The sequence below is a fragment of the Centrocercus urophasianus genome, unplaced genomic scaffold, assembly GCF_019232065.1.
Source record: "Centrocercus urophasianus isolate 14NV4802_14NV808 unplaced genomic scaffold, USGS_Curo_1.0 seq_9, whole genome shotgun sequence".
In the NCBI taxonomy this organism is placed as follows: Eukaryota; Metazoa; Chordata; class Aves; order Galliformes; family Phasianidae; genus Centrocercus; species Centrocercus urophasianus.
In genome coordinates, this window is record NW_024885532.1 from 26862465 (window position 1) to 26889621 (window position 27157).

A 27157-nucleotide genomic window follows, 5' to 3' on the forward strand; every position below is an offset into this window, starting at 1 on the left:
TTATGTGCTGTGAGAGGAAATGTTTGCTTTAGGAAAGCTTTTCATGTAGTCGTATTTCTAGTAGTTTGGACTGATTTGAGAATTATAACTTGTATGGCAAAGGCATCTGGATTGATTGACTTGTTTATAAATTGGAAGCTTGGATAGCGTGTTCATGAGACAAGGATGAAAGAGGGGCAGTGCACTCTCCTTCATCAGCCTAAGGTCACAGCAAGACAGGCAGATGGTTCTTATTCCCTCTTGGTGAAATGTTCAACACACTCAAAGGGATGTTTAAGAGAATCCAAGCCCACATTTTAAGAAATGGTGAAAGGATTCCCAAACCATTCTGAAAGTCATTTCAAGGGGGTATGTGGACTGTTCAGTGATATAGATGAGGCAATATCTCTATCTTTATAGAGAGCAGCACTCAGTAGTGCAACGGGGCTGTCATACTTAGTGCTCAGAAGTCTCCTGGGCAGCATCTTCAACTTCTTCTTGTATTTGCAGCTTATGAAAGAAGCATAGGCTCACAGGTGAGCAGGGCTCCCTCAGGCACAGGCTCTAACAGAAGGTTAAGCTCGTGCTTGGCTTGAGGCTTTTACTCAGTCACCAGCGTTCTTCTAACTGTATGTTGGGCAGCCGTACATAAACATCATAGTCTGGAGGCAAAGGTGTGCTTACTTTATAGAACCCAACAAGGAGAACAAGGATTAGCAGAAAGTGACTTTATGCTATGAAAACTAAAGTGCAAAGGAGCTTGTCCACAGTGAAATATAGTGTGTATGAGGAACTTCAAAAGATTCTACAGATCATGGCTTATCCAGATCCATCCAGTGCAGAGCAAAGATTTTGAACACCGATAAATTCCAGATTTGGGTCAGAAGTCTTAAGTGCATTTGTGTCTTGAGCCCCACATCAGTACATAACAATGTATTAATAACTTAATCCATGTATTTACTGAACGGAGAGAAAAAGAAGCACGCTGGCAAGTACAGACTGAAAACTATTAAGCAAATATAAAGGATAAGAAGATGTTTTGAGGCACACAGTGGCTATGAATTTCTTACATGAGATGACTATATGGAAGAAACCCGAATTACAGCATCTAACAGTTCTGATGCCCAAGCAAGCAGTAGTCTCTGACACCAAAACATTTTACTCAAACCAAAGAATTATATAGAAATGTCAGAGGCAAACTGAAGGGAAACATAATTAATTTGTTTGAAACTGTCAGAATTCATATCCTTTAGAAGTTAATGACGTCAGAGATGCTGTGTCTTTGCATGAAATACATATAGTAAGTCATCCATAGCCTGATCGTCTCCAAGCTTTTACCTTAAAAGGAGGAGCTTTTCTTGTGAAATCTGTACATTTTTAGATACTAACTGATGACTCAGCTTAGTGTACTTCCAATATCTGTATGCAACTATCATCTGAGCCAATGGGAAGTTTGGAATCATGTATCTTGATCTTCCCATGAAGATCACATCAGATGACAGCTTTTGGACTGGATCCAGTACGTGACTTCAGAAGTTAACCATCAGGTTCCTGGGTGCCTGACCTTGTGCTTATTGGAATCCAGAATCCTGAACGAGGCACCTTTTACCCGTGTGAAGCACTACTTGTCCCAGACCAGTCTGTTGGCTTCAGTCAGTGCTGTGTGACATCAGCCCCTTCAGCAGGCAGAGAGGTCTGCTCACTGCACGGTCCAGAATAGAAACCTTTCAGAAAAAACAGGTCTGAGCTTTCCCTCAACAGAGCAGGAGTCTGCTTACAATTCAGACCGGTACCTAAGAAATGGGAGACCAACAGCAAACTCCCACACTGGAAGGAGATCAAACCCACCTGTCCCATGAGATGTTCTCTAAATACCTCATTTATCATAGCACTTAGCTGAGGGTGAGGAAACTTAGATGCCAGCCCTTCTCTTTGGGGTATTTACTTTTTTGCATCAAAATCAAGGATAGATTTCTTCAAAGTACTACTCTCCTTTGTGTTCTTTCCAGTATAACATAGTTGGAATTGTTGCACAGCAATCCCAGAAGTGGCAGAGGATGCTCCTAAGTACCATTTCAGAAGCAGCTGTGCTGGTTTAATTGCACACAACCATAACAAGGAGCATTCCCTCTACACCTGCTCTCAGGCTGCTTGGAGTTTCTTCACCAGTTCTGCTTAATACAATGGCAGGATGCCATTTTCCATTTTTGTTTTTTCTTTTCTTCTGAGATAATTTTCTGTCCTTTCAGTGATTTTAAATTACTCACTGAATGCTCCAACAAGCATGCATTAAAAAGCAGCAAAAGGAGGAATTCCCCTTTTGACAGTCATGAACTCACCACAAGCTCATAGAATGACTTCTCATCTGTGGACTAAGCCGCTTTCTGACAGTAGGAAATGCAAATTTAAATTTTTTCTTTCCTCTTTCAAGCTGAGACAGGAGACAGGAGCTGAAGGTACAGACTTCCAGCAGGTAAGTCCTGGTGCTGTCTCTTTATGTATTCCAAAGCCAACACTCAGTTTTATGCAGTTCCACAACACAGAATGGGAGGCTCTAGCGGGCGAAACACTGATTGATTCGAGTTAGATGTAGTCCTACTTAACTGCAGAGATTCTACAGGGAGCTGAATTGTAAGTAGATTGCTTCCCTGATCACAAAGCCTCTTGTCCAAACAAGGACTATGCTTAGCTTTTCTTCATTCCTCTCCGTAGGGGAAGTTTAAGATAGATATTAAGAGAAAGGTTTTCACACAGAGGGTGGTGACGCACTGGAACAGGTTGCCCAAGGAGGTTGTGGATGCCCCATCCCTGGAGGCATTCAAGGCCAGGCTGGATGTGGCTCTGGGCAGCCTGGTCTGGTGATTGACAGCCCCACACGTAGCAGGGGGGTTGAAACTAGATGATCATTGTGGTCCTTTTCAACCCAGGCCATTTTATGATTCTATGATCAACCAAGCAAAGTGCAAGGTTTTACACTTGAATCACAATAATCTCATATATGTATACAGACTGGAAGAAGAATTACTTGAGAGTAGCCCTGCTGAGAAGGACTTAGGTATCCTGGTAGATGAAAAACTTAATATGAGCCAGCAGTGTGTGTGCTTGCAGCACAGAAAGCCAACAATATCCTTGGCTACATGAGAACAGGGGCAGCCAGCGGGGAGAGGGAAGGGATCATCCCTCTCTACTCTGCCTTTGTGAGGCCCCATGTGGAGTACTGTGTCCAGGTCTGGAGCCCCTATCAGAAGAGAGATGTTGAGCTTTTGGAGACGATCCAGAGGAGGGCCATGAAGATGCACAGAGGGCTGGAGTGCCTCTCTAGGCTGAGGGAGCTGGGCTTATTCAGTCTGAGGAAGACAAGGCGGTGAGGAGACCTCATTGTAGCCCTCCAATACTTAAAGGCAGATTATGATGACTTTTAAAGGCCCCATCCAACTTTAAGGATTCCGTGACTATGATCATAAATAGGAGGGAAATTAACTTTTTACACGGGTGATAGGACAAGAGTTTTAACTAAAGGAGGGAAGATTTACATTAGATGTCAGAGGGAAGTTTTTCACTGTGAAGACAGTGAGACACTGAGACAGTCTGCCCACAAAGATTGTGGATGCCCCATTCCTGGAAGTGTTCAAGGCCAGGATGGATGGGGGCCTGGGCAACCTGATCAACTACTTGATACAGCAGTTGGCAACCCTGCCTGTGGCAGGGAGGTTGGAACTTGATGATCCTTGAGGTCCTTTCCAACCCAAGCCATTCTATGATTCTATGATTAACTAGATTTGGTAACTCTCCAGCATTATCACAAAGCAGGGTAACTGTGAAATGAATACTAATGCAGCTGTGAGCAGTTTTCAGCCATATAAAGTAATCAGAAATCTCTACTGTGAAGCTCAAGCAGCCAAGTGCAAAAGACAGCTCCAGTTCATTCCGTGTCAATAGCAGTGTATCAGTTTACAACTCTCAGAGCTCCTGTGCAGACCTTTCAACCACCAGTAACGCGGAGAAGTCCAGGTAAGTGTTTCACCACAGAGAGTGAAGTTGTATTCATATGTATAAACATACATAGCAGTAACTACAAGGCACTGGATAGTCCCAGCCAGTACATAACTTGAATCCCTCCGCCACTGTTCATGACTCTGGAGACCTATCCATAATTATTTATGTACCTATTGTCCAAGTGTTCTTTAGGTTCACAGCCATCATGCTGACTGCAAACTAAAAATAGTCTAAATGAAGAGACAGGCAAAGCTAGGATGCTGCAATGAAGTTTCTGTATCTCAATGTTTATTACTCAAAATAGCATCTAACCTTATTTATGATCCATGTACGTTTCTTAGGGATGCAGTGGCATGTCTGTTATAGCTCAAGGGGCATGAATTAAAGTAGTGTTCAAGCACTGTCGAAGACTGCACCCTGCCAACTGAACCATAAGTTATCTACCTCTTCGGGATAGGGATTCAGAGGTTAGGAATTGGAGGCTGCTATGTCGTGCCTGTTGCGTTAGCCAACAGCACATAAGGGAGTCTCAACCACAGTAGCCCACGGGGTCACCAAGACTCAGGGGAGAAGCTACAGACAAACCTTTTGTTTCTTGCTGGAGAAAGAGATGGTATTTTTATATGACTGTGCTTAAATGATAGTTGTGAGATCATAGCTGGGAGGAGTGGGTTAAATATGATTTCATTTGAAAGATCTGTCAGTAGAGAAAGAGCTAACTAGCCTCCATTTTCCTGGATAATTGTTAAGATTTTCATAGGTCCATCCATTTCACAAATCTGTTCAACTGCTCTAACTGCTTAAATAGGTATTTCCCTGGCCTAAAGAAAACAAAGAACATTTTTTCCAGTTCCCTCATGTTTGGAGAAGTCTTCCAGGTACCGGCACACTTTTGCAGGTAACAGTCAATCAATTTGTAAGTTGTCTATCTGCCAGATTCTTATACTAGATACATAATACATGTGCAGCCTTATTATGTGCAAATTCATTAGTGCCATGGATAAACCTCATTTTGCAAAAGCAATATGTTCCACGTCTCCCTTTCTGCAGAAGGAGGCGAACTCTTGCTGGATGTAATCCACTGGTAGGAGCACTCCATAGCTGGCAAACATGGGACACACATTTTAGAAGAAAGAAGCAGTCAGGCCATTTCAAATCAGCAGCCTGGTCAGCACAGAAGCTCTGTGAATGCACGATGGCAGTCATTAGAAATAATTTCATGTACTTTAGGCAAATGGGAGCAGCCAAGCTGCAGCAGCACAGGGTTTGCAGTAGTACAGTATGTTGCCAACTGCAGTGTAAGCACTCCTACAGCAGGCCCACAGGGAACCCTTCAAACTGCCCATGAGGAAAGCCACTAATTGGGGGTGCTCCTCCTGGGACTCCTTGCAGCTGCCAGGTATTGCATCAGACCCTCCTCGCTCGTACCTTTTCCAAGGACACGTTTTACCATCACTGAACAGTAACTCAGTCATCATCTCTCTAACAGGCTGCCAGTGGTTATCTTCATCTACACGCACTCTGCCACACTTCCCAGCACTGCCATACAAGCAGCAAATTACACAAACAACTTCCTCAAGCTCACATCCTCTTTCCATGTGTTTGTTCAGTACTAAGAAACAGCAGCAGACCGGACAAACATCTTCCAGAAATGGCTTAGCCACAGGTGGTCCTTCTTACCTGCTCGGCCTTAAGTCCCTCTCAGGTCCATGGTTCCACCAGCCAGGCTCTGCTTTCCTTGTGTCTTCATGTTCTGCTATTGAGATCACTGCCCTCCTTTGAACTATCAATAGTTTATTGTTTTAGTAGAGTGAGCTTCAAAATCTAGATTAAATCCAAGCATTTGCTGCTGGCGTGTTCTATGCAATATTCTTTAAGAATGAGGTGACATTAACTCTGGAATTCCCATCTGTTTTTTGCCATGTTCTAATGTTTCATCTGGGTTTTTCTGAATCCGTATAAGGATCCCGCTACAAAACAAAGAGAAATACTGAGTGTCAGCTTTTGGACTGGAGATCAGAAGAGCCGTTTGAACCACAGAATGATGAAGAGTCATTCAGTTCTGCAAACAGTTTTGGCAAATCCACTTTGCATGGTCTCTGGAAAGCAGCCTTCCACATGTGGGACAAATCTTTATCTTCCTATCTTTGTTAAGCAGTGAGAGGTTTAGCTGTGGAAGTCATTCAGTTATGTCAAGGACAGGCTTCATCCTGTAGCCACATTGCAAACTCAGTTGCACGGACTGTCATGAGCTATCCTGCTGCATACTCTAAATCATCTGCTGTCAAACCAGGAACTAGGTCAAAACCACAAGGAATTTCCAACTCTTTTTGGTTGACTGTGTCTGATGCCATTTGAGGTCTCAACAACAGAACTGCTGATAACTTTTCTATCTTGTTGCCAAAAAAAACAAGAAACCAACACCATATCCATGGCCATCTTCCAATCTTGAAGCCAAGTCATAAGTTTTGGAAGTGCTAATCTACTGTGTCAGCTCTTCCTTTGGTAGTTTTACAAGTCTGGCTAGATTCTGCCTGGTAGAAGCTTTCATGATAATGAAAGCTGAAGAACAGATGAGGCCCGGACAGACTTTACTGTTTTTTAATCAAACAATAAAATTCTGGTCTCAGGAAAAAAAAAAAAAAAAACATTCTATCTAATTCTATTGCTCTCAATGATTTATTTTCTCAATAAAATGCTTCATAAGAATAGGAACAGAATTAAAAATCACCAGTTTTCAGCAGAAGTGCTGCAATGGGACTACAAAAAGTACCAGTTACTCTCATAAGGGAGACAGCGAGTAATTTCATTCAAGTATTTGCAAGAAGCTACAGAAGGAATGGTTGACTACACAAGAATATGTTAGATTTAAGTAACTTTAGTGTGCACTATTCATCTATTCATGTATTTCCTGAACTTCTATGATACATCTGAAATTCCTTTACCCACACCTCTAACTGCATGTAGGGCAAGCGATCCCATGGCAAAAAATATGGACCTTTTCATTTAATTTATCAAAGGAATCAATTACTGGGAAATTGTTTACCAGAATTAGTATATACAGCTAGACTACATATTACAGCCACTCATCTATAGGCTTTGCTATTACTTGCTATAGCCATTGCTTACTGTTTTACTAGCCATTACTTACTATAACCATTCTATCCTATTCCTTTCCCTTCCTTTCCCTTCCTTTCCCTTCCTTTCCTTTCCTTTCCTTTCCTTTCCTTTCCTTTCCTTTCCTTTCCTTTCCTTTCCTTTCCTTTCCTTTCCTTTCCTTTCCTTTCCTTTCCTTTCCTTTCCTTTCCTTTCCTTTCCTTTCCTTTCCTTTCCTTTCCTTTCCTTTCCTTCCCTTTCCTTCCCTTTCCTTCCCTTTCCTTCCCTTTCCTTCCCTTTCCTTCCCTTTCCTCCCCTTCCCCTTCCCCTTCTTCTTCCCCTTCCCCTTCCCCTTCTTCTTCCCCTTCCCCTTCCCCTTCCCCTTCCCCTTGCCATTCCATTCCATTCCATTCCATTCTCTAGTGGTAAACAAAAAATATGCAATACTATGACCTATCAGACCCTACACAAATAATGCAGAATGGAGATGTAACCCAGCATTTTGCCTGTGCGTGATGACTTTCACCAGTGCCATTCTAAGCTTCATGCTAACCAAGGAAGAGCTAACTTCATATCCTGTACACTGCCTTCTCTAGATAAGTGAAGAGGATCATGATAAAATCCCAAATACAGGGTCGCTGCTCAGGTATCCTAGGAATGAGTTACACCTGAAGAGCTATTCAAAGGAGAGTGAACATGGCTGCATCTTACATTCAGAAAACTGGAAAGACTGGAAGGAAGAAAAATCCAGTACAAGGACCACTCCATTCCCCAAAATCATGGATGTTGCACCTCCAATTCTGAAGGAGTTCCAGATAACACAGTGAGAGAAGGTTGATCTTGCTGCATCACCCTCCCTATGAAGGAATTGTTTCAGGAGTGGCTTGAACAGACCTGCAGGTTTAAAGGAATCTAATTTTACATGTACTGATTTCTCTGGGTTCTAAAATAATGAAGCATTCTTTCTATTCCTGGCAACTTGTGATTTATGTAAGATTATACAGTACATCCGTCTATCCCTAATCTGGAAGATGGGCATGATAATTTATTTACACTCCCAAAAAAACCACCCAACTACTAAATTTTCCATTGTGAGGGCATAAGATTTTAATATGTTGGAATAAAAGCTCCTCACAGTGAATATCAAGCATTCACAGGGGGATGTGAAGTGATTTCATTGACCCTGTTTACCCTTTCAGCAGGCTGCACTAAAAATCCTGGGGGTTTAGCTCCTTTCTTCTCTATTAATATAAGCATTATGCATATAGCGCTGTAGGTGTACAGTCAACATCAATCAATTATATTCCCCACTTTAAGGACATATTATTATGTGGTGATTACTTTGGGGAGAATACTTCTGCTACTAAGTGCAAATCTAATGCATACTAAAGTTGTACTTGAATGAGCAATGAGCAAGAGCTTTTATTTTTTCCATCAAGCAAGATGTTTTGGGAAAACATTTGCAGAGTGATCATTCATAAAGCTATCTCACTCAATCTGATAACCTCAGATTTAGGAAAAGTTAGCAAGCACGCAGATTGGCATTCTCAGCTGTACCTAGACAGTAATGTACAAGGAACCAAAAAGTTTCTCAGGAACCACACATTCCTAGCTCTGCAAAAGCTTCTTTTTTTTCATATAATACTCCATGTTCTGCTGCGGACCTGTAAACATTTTGCCCATAATTTGATCTGCATTTATATTCACTTACAGTTTAATCCCATACAATCCTTCCAGGTAAGACCATATCCAGTATAAATGAATTCTTCATTCTCAAGGAAGAGATCAGATCAAGATGAGCAATGCACCTATGGTGGTTGTTACCTCTGCAGACAGTAAGACAGTTAAGAACTAAATAAACTGGCTCACAGTTCTGAGGGCTTTGCTTTGCACAGTAAAAATGCTTATAGGAAACATTCACTGGATGTAAAGTCAGTGGCAAGCATTATCTTTCATAGCCAACAAATAATCTGGGCTGAAGCCAATGGGATGAGTTTCAACAAGGCCAAATGCCGGGTCCTGCACTTCGGCCACAACAACCCCAGGCGACGCTACAGGCTTGGGGCGGTGTGGCTGGAGGACTGCGTAGAGGAAATGGACCTGGGGGTATTGATTGATGCTCGGCTGAACATGAGCCGACAGTGTGCCCAGGTGGCCAAGAAGGCCAATGGCATCCTGGCTTGCATCAGAAACAGTGTTGGCAGCAGGAGCAGAGAGGTGATTGTTCCCCTGTATTCAGCACTCGTGAGGCCGCACCTCGAGTACTGTGTCCAGTTTTGGGCCCCTCACTGCAAGAAAGACATTGAGGCCCTGGAACGTGTTCAAAGGAGGGCAACAAAGCTGGTGAGGGGTCTGGAACACAGGCCATATGAGGAGAGGCTGAAGGAGCTGGGAATGTTCAGCCTGGAGAAGAGGAGGCTCAGGGGAGACCTCACTGCTCTCTATAACTGCCTGAAGGGAGGTTGTAGTGAGCTGGGGGTCGGCCTCTTCTCTCGTGTCATTAGTGATAGGACCAGGGGGAATGGTTTCAAGCTACAGCAGGGGAGATTCAGGCTGGACATGAGGAAGTATTACTTTTCAGAAAGGGTGGTCAGGCACTGGAATGGACTGCCCAGGGAGGTGGTGGAGTCACCGAGCCTGGGGGTGTTCAAGGAAAGACTGGATGTTGTGTTGAGGGACATGGTTTAGTGGGAGCTATTGGGAATAGGTGAACGGTTGGACTGGATGATCTTTTAGGTCTTTTCCAACCTTGGTGATTCTATGATTCTATGATTCTATGATAAATAAATAATAGGGAAAAAAATGGAAGATGTAACCATTATTTTAATAAGACACAAATCTGACATCAAAACATTATGTGACAACACAGCACTGTGTTTGCTGATTGCCACTAAATCAGAGTGTACAGATCTTCACCTGCATGAAAGTCTCCAAATGCCAGAACAGGTACTGCCACGAGTATTTTGGTTTCTGTTGTGAAGCATTATACATGCACACTACACTTCAGATACAGACATCATTTAGCAGATTGATTGTATTAGTGTAAGGCTTCTCAAGTTTTATGATGCCATGGATTTTTCAACAGCAGGGAACAGTCAGTCTTACAGATCTACTACATTTTTGCCAGAAAGTAAAAGGCTAATGACGTGAAATATGAATGCCACAGTAAGGCATGTGATTAATAGCCACTGAGTAATAAAATCATTGCTGACAAAATATGTCCAATGAAAAGTTTAAATCTTTTCCAATGAAAAGTTTAAATATCCTCTTGGGAAGGAGTCCTGGGTCTTGTTTCCAGTGCCGCAGATTCATTTTATTCAATGACTTGACAGGCAGGAGTTGTGAAGCAGTTCCCAGCACATGGATGAGAACCAAGAATTCTCATTCTCAGACACATCCCTCTGTAAAAAAGGAGCTGTGTACTTCTCCAGTTAGACTGTGTCCTCAAGAGTCTTGAACCCTTTGCTGGACAACAGCCCAATTTCAACAAGAGTTCAGGGGCCTGATGCTATAGCTTCCCACAGCTTTCCATAGTGTTTTAAGAACGAAGTACCACGGTTTAAAATTTTAAGCTAAGGAGGACCCAGAGCCCCTCTGCTTCATTTTGCTACAATCATTATATTACTGTGGTAACACAGCCCTCACTTCCTACCTTCCTCCTTAGATAGCGTGGTACTCACTCTCCAAAAGAGAGCTGCAAGTCCTTTGTGAAGCCCTCTTGTCAAATGCCTTTTACAACACACTTCTTTATGTCAATTTCTAGCAGCTGATTCCAAATGGCTTTGCTCCCCCGATATAAAAATGGAAACAGAAATTGCCATACAGAAGTGTACAGAAATTCTCTACCATCAATACAAACACATCACTGTAAGACTGCCCTAGTCTAAAAGGTGTGATCTTCTTGTACATCCTCATGTCTTCCCTCATGTCACTACTGAACAACCACACATATATCAGCATGTTATCCAGCTGAACACTAATGCATCTGAAGAGTGCTGTGTTTTCAGCTGTTCCTGTTATCCATCAACCTCCCCACATTCAGACCCAGTTATAAATGCCTGCACAAGGGTAGGCATAGCCACGGAAGGTAGGACGGTCCCTGCTGATAGCAGCCCTGTTTTGATCAGCTAAAGGCCATCAGGGATCTGCACACACATCACACTAACTCCATTATGGGAGCACCCTGTCATCGTCATTGCGAAGAGCCCAGCCACCTACCTCAAGCTGTGAATCAGAGAATCCAAATTGCTCGGGTTGGAAAAGACCTTCAAGATCATCAAGTCCAACTACAAATTAATCATACTACCCTAACTCTTACAACCCTCCACTAAATCATGGCCCCAAGCATCACATCCAAATGGCGAAATTGCCCTATCTGTGACCACAGTCAACAGCTCTCATCAGAAGGGCTAGGGCATGCAGGAAAAATTATGTTAGCTGCCATCAAAACTTTACCAGAAGCGGATCATACATTCCTGTTGTAGAGATGAGCCCCATTCCCAAACTCTTCATTAAGGCATAATTAATTGGGAAACCACTGTTTTGTAAGCAACAGACCATTCAGTTATTTCTGCTAGAGAAAACTAGATTAGAAGGTTCAAGAAAAAAGCAAACAAGTTGATTGGGAAATTTTTCCCAAACATGATCTCATTTCTACATCCCCTGAAGAACCACTGTGGGGCAGTTTTTATCAGTCAGTAATACATGCTGTTAGGTCTTGCCTTAGCAAGACACACAATGCGATACCCCAGGGACATGCTGCCAGTCCATTGGAACTACCAAGTAACACTGAGGCAACCTGAAGTGAGGAATGGCATCAGCCAAGGGCTGGGTGGCAGATTCCAGCTCACGGGGTGGCTGACTCCACTCCACAGTATCAGTCTCCTGATACTGTCAGTGAGCCAGAACACGGACTCCTAAGGCAAAGATCTCACCTGACACCTAGTTACAGGGGTATCTCCAACACTGCCTGGCCCCTGCCCTCCCTTCTTTTGTGCCCCAGCATCCCTGGCCTGGTGCCACTCCAGATTAAGCCTAACTAACTATTGGAGGGGAGGGCAGCATCCAGCTCCTTTCCCAAGGCTGCTACCTTTTGACCTGTTCTCTTTATTTATATGGTTTGGCCTCTCGGACCTGATACGAGGGCAGGAAGAGCACTAAGTGCCTTCCTTTCACCTTCCCTACCCACCTCTCTCTCCAGCAAAACCCCACAAATCCACACCTGCCCCACAGCTGTCACTCAGTTCAAACAATCCAAATATGAAGTACTTCTGGCTCTGCATTGCTTTCAGTGGATCTGTAACTCTCATTTCTGGTCCAAAACTCACAGCTGTTGCTCTTCCACTACCAGGATCTCCAAGTCCTTATTCCCCTAGAATGAAGGCTGAGAGGCTGTAGGCAAGACAGTGAATACCTCACACATGCTGGTGCAGAAACACTTCATTTTATCCCATCGCTACTCAAATACCAACAGTAGCACAGCAGGCCTTTGACCCATCCATAACAGAAATGCCAAATGCCACAAAACTCACTCACTTCCAGCTAGCATATAAATTCCCATGGTGATTCCTCAACACTTGCAACTTAGCTTCTTGCAACTTAGCTTTCCTACACAGCTGGGCTGATGGTGATGTAGATCATTAGATGCCCTATGGCAGGCCCGTGTCCACGCAGGCTAACATGCAAACTGACTTAGCCATGCAGCCATTAGCACAGCAAAGGGTAACAGAGTTGTGGCACTGCTGTAGCCCTATTAAGCACGAGGCGTTTGCCTGAGACCTTATGTTTTCACACAGAGCTGTGATTTGTTATCCACACCTAGGCAGAGATGCCCAGGCCGCACCACATTTACTTTCTATTAAGAGCTCTTAAGAACGTTGTCTTCCCCAAATGTAAATGGAGAGTCTGAGGAAACACAAGCCTTTGATGTGTGTGGGGGGAGATGTCATGCATTTAGGCAGAATATTTTAATTATGTGAATTACAACAGGGCAGCCTGCTTTTTTCTTTTTTTTTTTTTTTCATGCTTAGTCATTTCCACTTGGACTCTGCAAACATGGAACCATGCACTGAGTGTTTAAGCGTTTTGAATAAACTCTAGCTTTGGCAAGCCTTAAGCAGAGGAAAAGAAGTCAGTCCTATTCTTCTTTATTTCCCCCAGCTGATTAGTAGCTCCTTTGGGAAAGACTGGAGCTAGTTGACTCTACCCATTGGAGATAGTCAGTGCCACGCATGCTGACACCATCTCACCCCATTCCCAGGAATGACTTCTGAAATGTCTCTGAGGCCGTGAGCTGCCATTCAGTCTTATTTGAATACAAAATATGGAGAGATGAATGAGGGTAATTTCTTGTCCTTTATGAGAAAAACCTGATACCCTGTGCACAGTTGTGGTATTTCTATACAGTTTACATACTCGCCACCAACCTTTTTTATTTTTAAACCTTCTGATTTTCTTCATAAAGCAGTTGTCCAGCTAAATTAGGTGTTTATTCAGCATCTGTTCTCTCTAAATATTTACTAATGAAGGACTTTTAAAAAACTTTTCCCCTCAGCCTGCTCGCTAGGCAGCCTAACTTTTTCCATTTCTTTGATCCTGAAGTCCCCCCTTATTTTTAATTATTCTTCCCTTGGCAGCTGAAGGAAAATGTAGCAATATACACCAAGCCCTTCCCCACCCTTGCAGCTAACAAAGATACTGGTTGTAGATCAAAGAATCCATCAGAACACACTGCTTCCTATGCAATAAGCCCTCTGTCTCTGGAATACATGAGTTTATCTTCATTGTGCATTCCGATAAGATGTTATTATAGTAGTGACTTTAATTACATTTCTCATTATTGCATTAGTGTGCAGTAACATGGGGTTTCACTGCATCTAAATGTGATGGTTTGTAGAACATGGTGCCTTTAAGTCTTGGGAGGGAGGGAAGTAAAACTTCAAAAGCCACAAAACAAACAAAAGAGAAACCTTCATTTTACACGCATTTGAGCAAAAGTCCCTGTGGAAGGAGTGAGAAAATGTTCTAGAATGAGGACCGGGAGATGGAAAAAGATGAGAAAACATAAAAAGGCAACGTTGTACACACCTCTGTGCATCTGTGTGATACAAAAACAGTAAGATTCCAGAGAATAACTATTCCACAAATTGACAGATGGATACCTTTTGTCCTGCCTTCATACAGTGATATACGTGGAAGTTTATTTCAGTGGAGCATCTTTAAATGCTGATCTCTTTTTCTACATAGGAGAACCATTTATTCGATAGTAAGATCAGAAGTCTTACAGCAGTGAGACTAATGAGCTATCTCAAAGTATTTTGTCTTAGGAAATGAGTGGGTTAAAAAACCTTTGTAAGTGTAAAATATTCATTATCATTCGTATATTTTGGATGTCTAACAAATATCAGCTGAACTGATATTCAGTAAAACAGATTTTTCATATAGCTCAGCTTCTCTGATAACTTGATTAAATATGAGGCTTGCTATTTGGTGCCAGGTGATTCCCAGAGGATTGAATTTATCACATGCTTAGTCTTGCAATCTTTACTTAATAACTGCTTAATCTATAACTTATTGGAGAATGGTGATAGTTCCCATAAACAGCAGTCAACTTTAAATCAGAGTATAAATTATCAAATGCATTTCCCTTTGAGAGGCATAGACCTCAAAACAGACCTTTGCTACTGGTCCTATGGAATTAGAAATAATTTTGTGATCTCCAACTGAATTGCTGTTGATGTATTTTCAAGGGGCAGGTTGCAGCTCAACAGTTTTCTTCTTGAAGCCTCTAGCCAAAATATTCAGTCGGTCCCCAGCTTGTTTTAAAGCAACTGTGTTGTAAAATGGTGCATTGCTTGACCCCGTTGCCTGAAGCAACTGTAAGTTTATGAGTTTTGTTTTTTTTACTTCTGCCAGATAGTGAAAATACAGATAGGTCTGATCCATATAAATCAAGTTTTTAATTAAAATACAGTGGGTTTGCTAACACAAATGGCATTTTTCCTTCTATTCACTGTATCCTGCTTTAATGCCAACACTGAACAAATAAGCTGTGCTTATCAGTGCAGTGTTTTTGTCTGTCAAATATCACTAAGTTTTTTTTTTTTTCCTCTCATTATATTTTGAGTTTCAAATAGTCTAGTTTGTAGAGATGTCTTCTTCCCCTCTGGAAGGCATATATTCTATCTTTGTTTAAAATGTGGGAGTGTTTTAAAATAAAACATTATTAAGGAGATGTTTGCCATCAACATTAATTGTGAACATCTTTTCATGTTTTCATCTGGAGAGGGAAATCTGAGGACACAATTCAGTGAGGAGAGTTTCAAATAACAATTCCAAGATGGTCTCTCATAGAAAATGTAGCATGTCTGCACAGAGATTGTCCTTTCTATTTTGAGACATTTTTTAATGAGGTAGTAAGTCCATGAAAAAGGAAGACAGGAAAAAAAGAAGAATGTCACCAACCTGTTGACTTGACTGTTGTTTCTCCGTTTCTACAGCAAGAATATTAAGAAACCACATGAGCTTCTGAGGATCCAAATAACCTTACCTTCTAAGTAAACACAACACGCAAGGACTTTTTAGGGATCACTGCTCCACTGTGCTGGTTTATGAAGATAGAATACGGTGAGATCTATCAGGAAGTTCACAGGCTACTGAGGTAATATTTCCATTTGTCTTTCTCTCATAATTATAAAGACAAAAGTATTTCACATCTATTTTGTAGCAAAGCTATGTAGGTAGAACTGGTTCAGATGAGTTTCAAATGAAAACAAAACAAAACAGAAAACAAAAACAAAGACAAACAAAAAAAAACAAAAACAAAAAAAAAAAAAAACAAGAACAGGAATTGGTAGATTATGCTGATCACACTCTTAAAATATCTTTAAAAATATGTTGACAGTCTTCATAACTAATCTTCATTAAAATGTGGCTAAATGCCATGCATTAAAAATGCCTCTACAGCCTCGCTTTTAAATGTAATTCCAGGAGGAGTTGGGAAGGTTATACTCTAAGGTCAGTAATTTCTTTCAAAAGTTCTGCTAACTAAAGATGACATTTCTAGCCCCAAAATCTTTGCATCTAACATGACAAGAGTATGATTAGACTTAGTCTTGACTACTAGAGAAATCTGTCGTTAAGCTAAAGAAATTGCTGAAGTGCAAGGTGTCATGACTTGGTTGTGTTTGTGATGTGTAACCCTAAGACAGTCCAGGCAGCTATACGTGATACGTGTACTTAGTAATTTAACAAAGACACAAACAAAAAAAAAAAAAGCAAAAAGCCAGTCTGGAACAAATCTGAAAGCAGTTAAAAGCTAAATCAGCTGAAAAGAAAGAACATAAATAGAAAGTGGAATAATAATTAGGAACTGCTTAAAACATTCTAAAAGATGCTTTGAAAACTACCGTCCAGCTGAGAATGGAGGCAGTTCTAGTTAAAAGAAAACAGACTCAGAAGGGGTATGAATGCAAATGCATTCTATAAAACACAGGAGGCAAAAAAGAAGTAGATATTAAAAACCAAACAAGGAGGAACAAAAGAAAAGACATCCATGGCTGTTAGAATTAAAAGCAAGAAAGGAGCTAAGCATCCCATGAATTAGAGTACTTTAAGCAACAATTCGTATCACTGGTGGAAATTACATTGCTAGGTGGAAATGATAGAACTGTGAGCAATGAAGCAGACTCTTCAAAAAGTATCTGGAAGAAAAGTGCAATGATACATTACCTATGTTACAAGCTCGAAACATATTTTCTATTTTAACAGTATTGAAGATGATGTTAAAAGGCAAAGTAGGACTTAAGACACTGTGAAATCATCAGGTCCTGATACCTTGATCTCAGGAATTTTAAAGGTGTGTGCTGAGGAGCTCTCTGACCCGTGCACGTTGTTTCAGTGGATTTTGGAAGGCTGCTAACTTTAAATCAGAAGACAGCAAATACAGTGTCAGCATATAAAGGAAGATATATAGCATGAATGGTGTAATTAGCAGCCTCTCAGAGCTAAAAACAATTTCAGGTAGAACAGTGGACAGACCATACAGGTCTTAGTCAATAAAGAATTAAGGGAGGACTATGTGGGTTAACACCAGTCAACAAAAAATATCTGCTGAAATTAAAACTGAATTAAAAGTTTGGCTGGTAAAGGAAGTGGGTCTGGTATTACAGACTTTTTAGAGGTATTCAGCTTCATACTACCTGACATTTTAATTAGGAAATTAATGTAAGCTGTATTGAATTTGTATTATTCTAAACTGATTAAAAACTGGCTAGTTCCTACATCTGAAAATGTCATCGTAAATGGGGAAAATTTTATCAAGCTGATGGGTTTTTAATGAGGGCCCAAAGAGATCATTCCTTGACCTTACAGTATTTAACTATGGTTTTAACAATGACCCAGAACAAACTATGAAGTTGTTTCTGAGAATTTTGCCAATGACATAAATCATGGCACTGGTAAAAAGGGAAGAGAAAAAAATTCAGGACAATACAGTCAGATTGCAAATAGGGCAGGTGAGGACTTCAGGACCACTTCATCTTCAAGGAAGGCCCAGATGACAGCTAATATTCTTGTCAGTGAGAGGAATTCTGCCCATCGATAGGGAATTTATTCCAATACCTGCTTGTGAGCCTAGAAAACGACGCGTGTGTCTACATGCTTGAAAGTAAGCTGACGTACAGAAACAAGGAATGTTGGCAGACACGTGAGAAAATGGAGACTCTGACTGACCTCTAAAGAGGTCTTGAGCATCTGTCTCCAAGATAAATCCTGTGATTTTGTGGTAGCCATTTTACTTTACAGGAAGGATAAACCTAACCATGGAACAGTTGTACAACAGCAAGGTCTGTAATGAATTTTCCATCACCAAAGGCTTCAAAATCTTCACATTTTCCAGAAGAATTGCTCTAGCTCAACCACTGCTATTGGCTTTGAAACCAAAATTCTAGAACTTCTGGATGTGTATGGACAGTGGTTCACTCTGCCTCTGAATGTCTGTGAATCTTTACATGCTGTTTCTTTTCATCCAAGCAAATTTTCAACAAGAAAATTGTTCAGACTAATAGGATAAAGAATGGAATCAGCCAGAATGGCTGAAATTCATCCGATCCTTCCTAATGTCAGGCATAAAGTTCAGAAGGTGAAGAAAAGGCAAGGAATAACACTGGTTCTTGAACCAGCAGAGACTGAGACACATAAATATTTCAGCCAGGACAGACAAATTGCAGGGAAGTGACACATTTCAGCCAGTGCTGGCTAAATGGAAACAGAATGGAAACAAAACCCTTCTGTAGTTTAACTTCTAAGGTCTAGTCAGTCATCAATATTGTTATTCAAAAAGTACAACAGATGCAAAAGTAGGTTGTCTCTGTCCATCTGATCTCATAGTTTTGAGGAGGAAGAAGAAATCTGGCGACAGGATGATCCTGTACTTCCAAGTACTGTCAGCTAGTTGGGTCTACCCACATCTTTGGGAATAAAAAGGTATCCCAATGATCACATTTTTCTAGGCATCTCAGAGTTGTACTCTCTGCAGCAGAGAACAAATTCAGCACAAATAGCAAGACAGATAGCTGGATCTAAATTCATTAAAAACTTTGGTGGTCTGAAGTCAGGATTTATTAAAAAAAAAAAAAAAAAAGAAGGAAAAAAAGAAAAAAATGAGAGAATATATGGTGCTTTGATATAATAAGATGATGACGACTTTCACTGGAGTTACTTCAAATTTATGTTCTTGTAGATCAGGGTAGAATTTGCCCCTGAAATCTTTAATCGTAGATAATATGACTTCATTCTTATGCAGCTGTTTCAGCAGGTACTTACATACACACAGGAACAAATATCTTTAGCTCAGTTACAACACTGGCTGGAAAAATCATTCTTCCTAGCTCTAAAAATTGTAGTAAGTTTAGTTGCAACCATTTTAAATGCTTTTCTGAGATATTTTTGTTTGGCAACTGAAAGTTAATATTCGTTCTTCACCATCGTTGTGCTCATTTGCCTCTTGACACCTTTCTTTAACCTGAATGAAAAATGCCATGAAGATAAATGATAAATTTTGGATCTTACTAGTTGTTTCACCCCAAAAGTGACAGAATCCACATCGTGGTGGCAGTACTTGAAACACTCAGCATGCTCAACTCTGTCTCCTAGCATTTCTGTACTACTGTTATACTGTTTTTTCAGGTGCTTCTTGTTACATGTTCACTCTACTGAAGATACCCTTTTCCCCATCTCTCCCTTTAGTCATGCATCCCCATACCTCTCTGCTGCCTCCATCTTCTGCTTCTATGATTCTCTGAATTTATAGCTTTACTTCTAGAGTCTGAAGCAGAGACGTGAGACAGGAGAAACTCTAATTTGCTGTGAGTGGACAAAGAAACCAGCTGCCCAGCACAGTCTCTGTGATTCTGTATTGACCAACGTGTTGCATAAGATAGCAGCTGTTTTTTCCAACCGTTTTTCTTCTGAGAACTTGTATCTTATGCTACAAACATGCAGAAAATTGATGTGAGCAGCATGAAACATGCCTGTATGGAACAAATGCTTTATTCTGCCTGTGCTGAAAAAGATGTGTGGCAGAGGACTCACTGATTGTTCAAGTTGTCTATTGTAAGAGCTGGTGCAGATGTGATCAAGCTGCTCAGAGCTATGTCTGGATAGCAAGATACCCAAACAACCTGTAAATAAGAGGGTAAACTCAGCAAACTCCAAGCTCCTAGACATTGCAAGCAACATTAAACTAAATCCAAGCATGCAAGGATGGGGTTGATCCACTCTCATGTGGGGAAGGGGAACAAAAGTTGTGGAGTGAACATCCTGGCAGGGTTTGGTTTTGTTCATGTACCCAGTTAGGAATAGTGATTGCTGCTACTTAAAGTAGCATCCTTCCTTTTCACAGCAGTGCACACCAGGCTACATTCCCAGTTACAGAACAGCCCTTGCTTTCCAGGGCTCTGGCACAGAAGAAGCAGGCAGCGCAACCACAGCTATTTTGCTGTTCCCAAGAATCTGCTGCCAGAGGCAAGTGTCTGCTTTGTCTTTGCCTAGAGAGAGCCCACGAGGAAAATGTAACTCACACAGTAAAGCCACGATGCTGCCCATGCCAGAACACATTGGGAGGGTTGAGGTATCTCCCTCACACAGTTCATGACACTGCTGTTATAGTAGTTATTTCTTGGTGGGTAGTGGACAGTGCCAGTACTTCACTGGAGCCCTGCAACAGCGCATACACAGAACAGATATATTTACAGCTCTTAGGAACTTGTAGTCCCTTCCAAGTGGAAAATTCATGTTATTCTATGCATTTTATAGAGCGCCTCTGCTGAAGAAAAAATGAAAATAAAAATTAGATCCTATCCTTTCCTTTTCACAGCTACATCCAGTCTACTATTTTCTACATACCCTTTTACTCACAATTTTGTTTACAGAGCTATCCAGCATAGAAAGACAAAATGCAGACCAAAGAAAGGAGAACATTCTCAGATCAGGTTTTGGTTCATGAGTAAAGAAAGCTGGTCCATGTTTTACAGGATGGAATTTGAGAAGGAAAGTTGTATTGTGTGTAGGCCGGAATAGAGCATTTTCTCTTACAAGGGGTAAGATAGGAAACCAGGCTGTCATCAGGGATAACAGCATTAGGAATTAGCAGATCCTAAGTGGTGCAGGGACTGACAGGTGGTCACACCAGCAGAAATGAATCCTGAACACAAAAGCACAGGATTTGAAAGCCATACTGACAAAGATTTGGACTTTAGGGAAGGGTCTTAATGAGTGTGCGGAGAAAGGGGAAAGAGGTGTGATATGTGAGCCCCTCACCTCATAAGTAGGTTAGCAGATGACAGGTAATGCATGCACGTATTCAGCCGTTGCAATAAGACAGCATAACCTGAAAAACAATTCTGTTCCCCATAGTATCACCTGTAGCATATCAAAGTCTAGAAATCTGTATACTCACTTGACCATTTAATTAGACTGTTCTCCAAATGGTGCAGTTAAAATTGGCACCACCAATTGGAACTCAAGTATGAAAGCCCTCAGATTCATGATCAAGGAAGAAATCATGTCTCGGAGAGTTCTACCCCACACCGCAGCCAAGCCATCATAACTGGCCATGTATCTGGCTTTACTCAATGGCCAACATGAGCTAATGCATCTTAGCAATATTTAAGACAAGCAGGGCAGAGGAGTGGAAACTGAAGGATATTTTATTTTATTTACTTACTTTGAAAAAGGGTCTGCGTGACGTGCAGGCTGAGGGAGGCCATCCTCATCCGTATGAGGCAGCGTGGGACAGCAGCTGCTTGCAAGGGTGAAAGTGCAGGATTCAATGGAGTGGGCTAAGGTGCGGGCTTCACCAATAGCTTTTAGACCTAAATATGCAACTGCGCTATCACTGTGATGTATTTCATGTAATTATGCTACTTTCCTCATCATCTTTATACAGATTGATGCTTTAAGTCGCTAACTTAAAAATAAACATCATTGTGGATGTAAAATCTCCAGGCGTGCTGAGTTTGGATGTGCGATTGGCACTTCATAAATGTTTACAATGATTTATAAATAACAGTATCTCCTCTGCCACTCATCTGTCAAGAAGCCTCCTCAAGGAGAAAGGAGAAGGCACTGGGGAAGCAGCGATATTTTAAGATGTTTTGGACCAAAGTGGTAAAGAGAGGAATTCAGGGAGTTACGTTACATCCCCCTTCTCCCTCACAGCCCTCACACACATGCCTTGATGAATTTGTACTGCGGAGCTGTAATTCCATTGTGGCTTTCTGATGTCTACACAAACAACATTAGCTTTTCTGTCATGTTTTACAAGGAAAAGAATTTTGGCGAAAATGTCAGCAGGATGGTATCTTTAATCATACTTATTGATTGATTTCAAAAGCTTGGTGCAATTTAACTGGAACCGTCTATGCAATCAGTCGGGCTCAGCCAGTATCTATTCCTCACATTGCCTCGAGCCCTACATTCCCAGATACCTCTTACTTCTAGTGTCCTCTGGTACCAGGGCCTGCATCAGGGTTCCCTGATATTTCCCTTTCAACCTGTCCTTATTACAGCTAATACAGTATACTAGAATTTGGTTAGAAATGGTTTCTCATACGTAATTCGAGGGTTTAATAGGTAATATCTAAGGCAGAACACCTAACAACAGTTTGCTGTTCTCTGGGCAGTCCCACGAACCAATGGGACCATTCACAACCCTATGCAAGTATTACAACCCAGTTTGTAACATAATTTACGTTACTGTTAGGAGGTAAATGGAAGTTCTACGAGACAGGCTCACAAAACCATCGGGCAGCAAATTCCAGGCACTGCCTGCTTGGCTGGTGAGACCCTAGCATCTGAATCCCACGACCACAAGCACTGGTGTGACAGTGGGACAAAGACTGTAGGACACCGTCCCTGGTGTGGTGTCCAGTCAGAAGAGCCTGAGAGAGCTGGTGGCCCCGTGCAGCACGGCCCGGGGAGGTGCAGCTGGACCCCAGCCCGCCGCTGGTGCGCAGCTCTCTCACAGGGCACTGTCCCAGCGTCCCCCCACAGCCACACTGCGATGCTCCGAGACATTTGTGCGGGGCCCCTGGCTGCGGAGGCACAGCCCGGAGGGACAGGCGGGAAGGGAGGGCTCTGCGGTTCCCCTCGCCCTCTCGGGGAGCCCGGGCCCGGCCTCTGCCTCCAGAGCGGCGGGGCGGGAAATGGCGGCGCCCGGGGACCGGGATGGGTGCGAGCGGCGCGGGGCGACGGAGAGCGAGCGCGGGGCGAGCCGTGAGCAGCGGGGGTGCGGAGGGTGAACTCTGCGAGCGTGTCACTGTGTGTGCGAGCGCGTAACTGCGTGCGGTGTGTGTGTGTGTGTGTGTGTGTGTGTGTGTGTATGTGTGTGAGAGAGAGAGAGTGTGCGCGGGGCGGGCGGCGGGGGGAGCGCAGGGGCGGGCCGGCGGCAGCGGCGCTGCTGGCCGCGCTCCAGCCCGGCGCACTAATACAGGCTGGCGGCTCCCGCCTGACTGACGCCGGCCGGGGCTGCTGCTGCCGCTGCCGCGCTGCGCCCTGGCCCCACCGCCGCCGCCGCCGCGCAGCTGCAGCCCCGCTCTCGCCCGCGGCGCGCCGAGACCCCAGCCCGCGCCGGTGGCAGGTAAGAGCCGGGCTCCCGGCCGCGTCCCGGGACGGAGCGCCGTGCGGCGGGGGGCGCGAGGAGGACGGTTCCGAAAGTTCGCGCCGGGGGCGGGCGGCGCACCTGGGGCAGGCTGTGCGGGCGGCATCCCGCGGGCGGGCAGCATCCCCCGGGACGGTGCCCCTCGGCGGGAGGGGGCCGAGGCGCGGGAGACGCGGCGACGCCAGGGCTGCGAGCGAAAAGGAGGAGCGCGGGGAAAAAGAGCGTTGTTGTGGATGGCTGGAGGCTGACATGCATTCCCGCTGAGAGGACTGCTTTCCTTAAGGAAAACAAAACCCACATGACACGTTCGGAGATGGTTTTTCACTTGCAGAGGTTATTTTCTGTTCGAGAAATCCCGCCGCCGGACGCGCTCCCGAATAGAACGGAGCAGAAATTCGGGGATTTGGGTTTGTGCTCCAGCTGCAGGCGCGGGATCTTTCAGAACCAAACCCCGTAACAGCACAGCCCGAGCCGGGGGGGTCCACGGTTGGGCCCGTTTGTATCAATTCCGATATCGTGTGGTGGTAACTTTGTGTTTGCCCACTTGGATTTTATGGGTGAATTAATTTGAGCATGGCCGGGGTCGCTCGCGAAGGCACGTCAGTGGGAATAAAAATAAATGACACACACATGCGTGCGCACAAACACGCGCGCTGTTAATTGCTGGCATTTTACAGATTAGTGAAAAAAGAAAAGAAAAGAAAAAGCACAGCCCAGAATGGCCAACTCTTTGGTGAATGAGCTCTGCCTTGGCAGCAGTAGGAAGTGATGTGCACGTCTCTGGAACGGGTTCAATTTTGTGGCTGCTGGGGAAGGACACTGCGGAGAGCACGAGTGTTGGTGCTTTGCATCTCCCGTGTGCAGAGATGTGCGTCTGTATGGGTGGCAATGCCCTCCTCGGCTCCCAGAGCGTAAGCATAAGAAAACACCACAAAACTCTTCCCCTCAGCCATGGGAGGATGAATGTCATCGCTCACCCAAACGTCATCGAGCCAGACAGCTCCTGTTGTCCAGATTTGCTATGTGCCCACGTCTGCCTGGTTTGCGTTTGCTTCCTGCTGTACTTTAGAGCAGAGGCTTCGAGTGTAATTTTTATTTCATTTATTTTTCACGCTGAGTTACTTTGACATAGTAGCTAGAAGAAGTGTGCCACAAAGTATTCTTAAAATGACTCGTTTCAAGAAGCACACTGTTCTACATTCTGAGTTCTGCAGTGATTTCTATTCCTGTCTGCCCTTTGTGATGGAGTTACAGATGTTTTCTTCTTCACTCTGTTACAGGCATACAAGCGATAAGCAAAAACTGCAAAAACAAATAAGGGTCACTTGTATTTTATCATGCACCCCAATTTGATCAGGATTTGTGTTTTCATAGGAGTTGGGGATGCATGCTTTTATTTACATACAGAACTAAACTGAACACAGACAAAGGTTTACTCTAAGCTCTCAGCTGCACAACTTTGAAGAGCTGTTAAGCATTAGTATTTTATCAATGCACTTGTCCCAGGCTGAGAGCACGTACACGTATGCTGCATACCTACGGAAGGTGGAGGCGAGGCACTCAGAGCTTCTGCACACAAACTGGTGGTGGTTCCCCATCTGCCTTCACTGGGGACAAGGCAAGGCCCAGCCCACTAAAATAGGACCACAGAAATGTTGGCATAGCGTATCACGTAACATTTGGACAGTTAATCCTCCTTTTTCCCCTTTTATTCTTTTACTGACTTTGTGCATCTCGAGCTTGAATCCTCAGCTATCTCCTGTTATCGGCTCGGCAGATAGGGTGTCATGTAATCCTCTCTGCTGAATGCTCAAGTGCTGTAATTCTGATGGCCTGACTAATCTGTCTCTATAAAGTTTTATTTTTCCATTGTTAAATTCAAAGGACAAAGACTACTAATTACAAGTGACCTCTAACCAAAACACCAGTTAGTGTTTATCGCTGGTGCTCACTTGCTAACAGTAATTCCATCATCAGCTCTATGGGGCACCCTGCCTCAGAGAAACTTGACAGAATAAGGGGAGCCAAAAGGGAAGAAAATACATACACTCTGGGTCATTTGTGGTGAAAATATAGTGAAAGTGTACGTAGATTCCATTTGCTCTGCAGTAAGCCTGTTGCAAATAATAATGACATGGATGAGGAAGAAATAATTAAAAATATCATAAATATTTTAACTGAAAACAGCACAGCAAAAACGTACAGAAGGTTGTTATGGTAGGCTGCCTGGTTTCCTGCTGCAGGCTGGTATAAGGAATCATTAGTGTTATTGAACATTAACAGCAAAAGATAGTAATAGCAGTGACAATTTGAGAGAATCATTGCTTTCCTATTACTGTCTTTGAGAACATTTGTTCTAAGAAACATTAGACTGAATACAATGTAATAAAATTAATTTTTCAAAAATATCCCCAATTATTTCCCATCTTACGTTCTTTTATAATATTTGAATGATAATAGCATGGGAATTTTACAGATGAAGAGTTGAATTAAAGAGTCTAGGGCTCTGTGTATTTATTATAGTAGCTGAAAACCACGCTGTGCTTTTGCAGATGAGTTAGATCTAATAGACTGTGGGATCAGAGCCCAGTCCAAGATCCTGACAAACAGATGTATGCATGTAAAACGAAACAGGTGAAACTTTCTCAGGTTTTAGTGAAGATACCTGTGATTTTTAGATGGGTTGTTCCACAGGACCAACAGCAGGTTTCTGAAAGAGCTATTGCAGCATCTTAAGCAAGTTGAGCAGTTTTTCTTTGAAGTTCAGCTCCTCTGGACACGGACATGACAAGGACACAGTGGAAATGGAGACAGTTTCCCAGTTGACATGGTTGCCTCTATGTAAATAGACAAAACAAAACAGAAAGAAAAACAAAATTACAATTTTTTTATTATTATTTTTTTTTAAATTGTGACAGCATGAGGATTCAGGTGAGTTTCTCACTGGGAGGAGAAATGCCTTATCTTTCCTGCATCCTGCTCTCCAGTACTTGTTTTCCTCCCTCTCTTCTTCATTGTCAGGAGCACCACCGTCCTCCCCTCTGACAAACTCAGCATCATCTTTTGACTTCTCTGTTTCCTTACAAGCTGGTCCTCCCAGATGTCTTTTGACATTTTTTTCTTTGCATGGCTTCTTACATTCCTTCTTCCTTTTGTTTGCAGCTGCCAAAGCATTAGTCCACACTTTGGCAACCATCCAGCTTGATACTGCAACCTCCCGTTTCCCAACAAGCTCTCTTCTTCCACCTACGTTCACAGTCAGTGAAAAATCCTGCCAAAATCCTCTATCTTCTGCTTTCCATTCTGGAACGTCTCTGTGCTGACCTATCTTACTGAGTCTTTATATACTCCTGGTCTTTGTTTAGACCATGAAAATTTTCCCTGCTTCCAGTGTTTTCCAGATCCATTGGCCTCAGTCTTGTGCTTCACTGAAAGACAGAGAGGAGAAGGGAAGAAAATTAGCAGACCCTTGGGTCATTCCAGTTTGTTCTGCTTCAGGCTTCCTTTCACCCTCATTACCTGGCTACAAAAGGAGCAAGATTTGTCACTGCTTGATAACTGTTTCTCTGTGTTTGTTCTGCCTTGTATTGTACTTGGTCAGGCAGCTGTGCTGTGAGAACACGAGGCAGCGAGCTGTTGGTGGTGGGACCTTTCCATGAAGTGATGTTTGCTAACAGCAAAGCTCCGTGTAATTAAGAATACTTTATAATGCAAATAACTGTGTTACTGAGGTCAGTACATTTAAACAATGCTTAATCACTTAACGTTCTCTAGCTATGCCTTTCCATAATGAAAAATCATTTTTTAAGCATTCTTATGTAGCGTTTCTCATCAGGAGATATGGAAGAGCTTTTACAAAGCAGTCATTGTCAGGATACCTATGTGATAGATGCAGAAACCTGAGGGAAAATCACTTACCTAGAGGCT

At 42.8% G+C, this 27157-nt stretch overlaps 1 protein-coding gene across 6 annotated transcripts in view; it reads left to right on the forward strand.

The window, feature by feature from the left end:
• The first annotated feature begins 2337 nt into the window (after window positions 1-2337).
• Window positions 2338-27157, forward strand: part of SMAD9 (SMAD family member 9) — a 62187-nt gene continuing 37367 nt past the window's right edge. For 2 of the 6 annotated variants that reach the window (XM_042838717.1, XM_042838722.1), the window contains exons 1-2: window positions 3697-4873; window positions 15570-15730. The gene's annotated coding sequence lies outside the window, so the exon portion shown is untranslated. Of the gene's footprint in view, window positions 2453-3696; window positions 4874-12167; window positions 14949-15569; window positions 15731-23158; window positions 23210-27157 lie in introns of those variants that run through there. The other 4 variants (XM_042838718.1, XM_042838719.1, XM_042838721.1 and 1 more) reach the window with 4 other exon arrangements.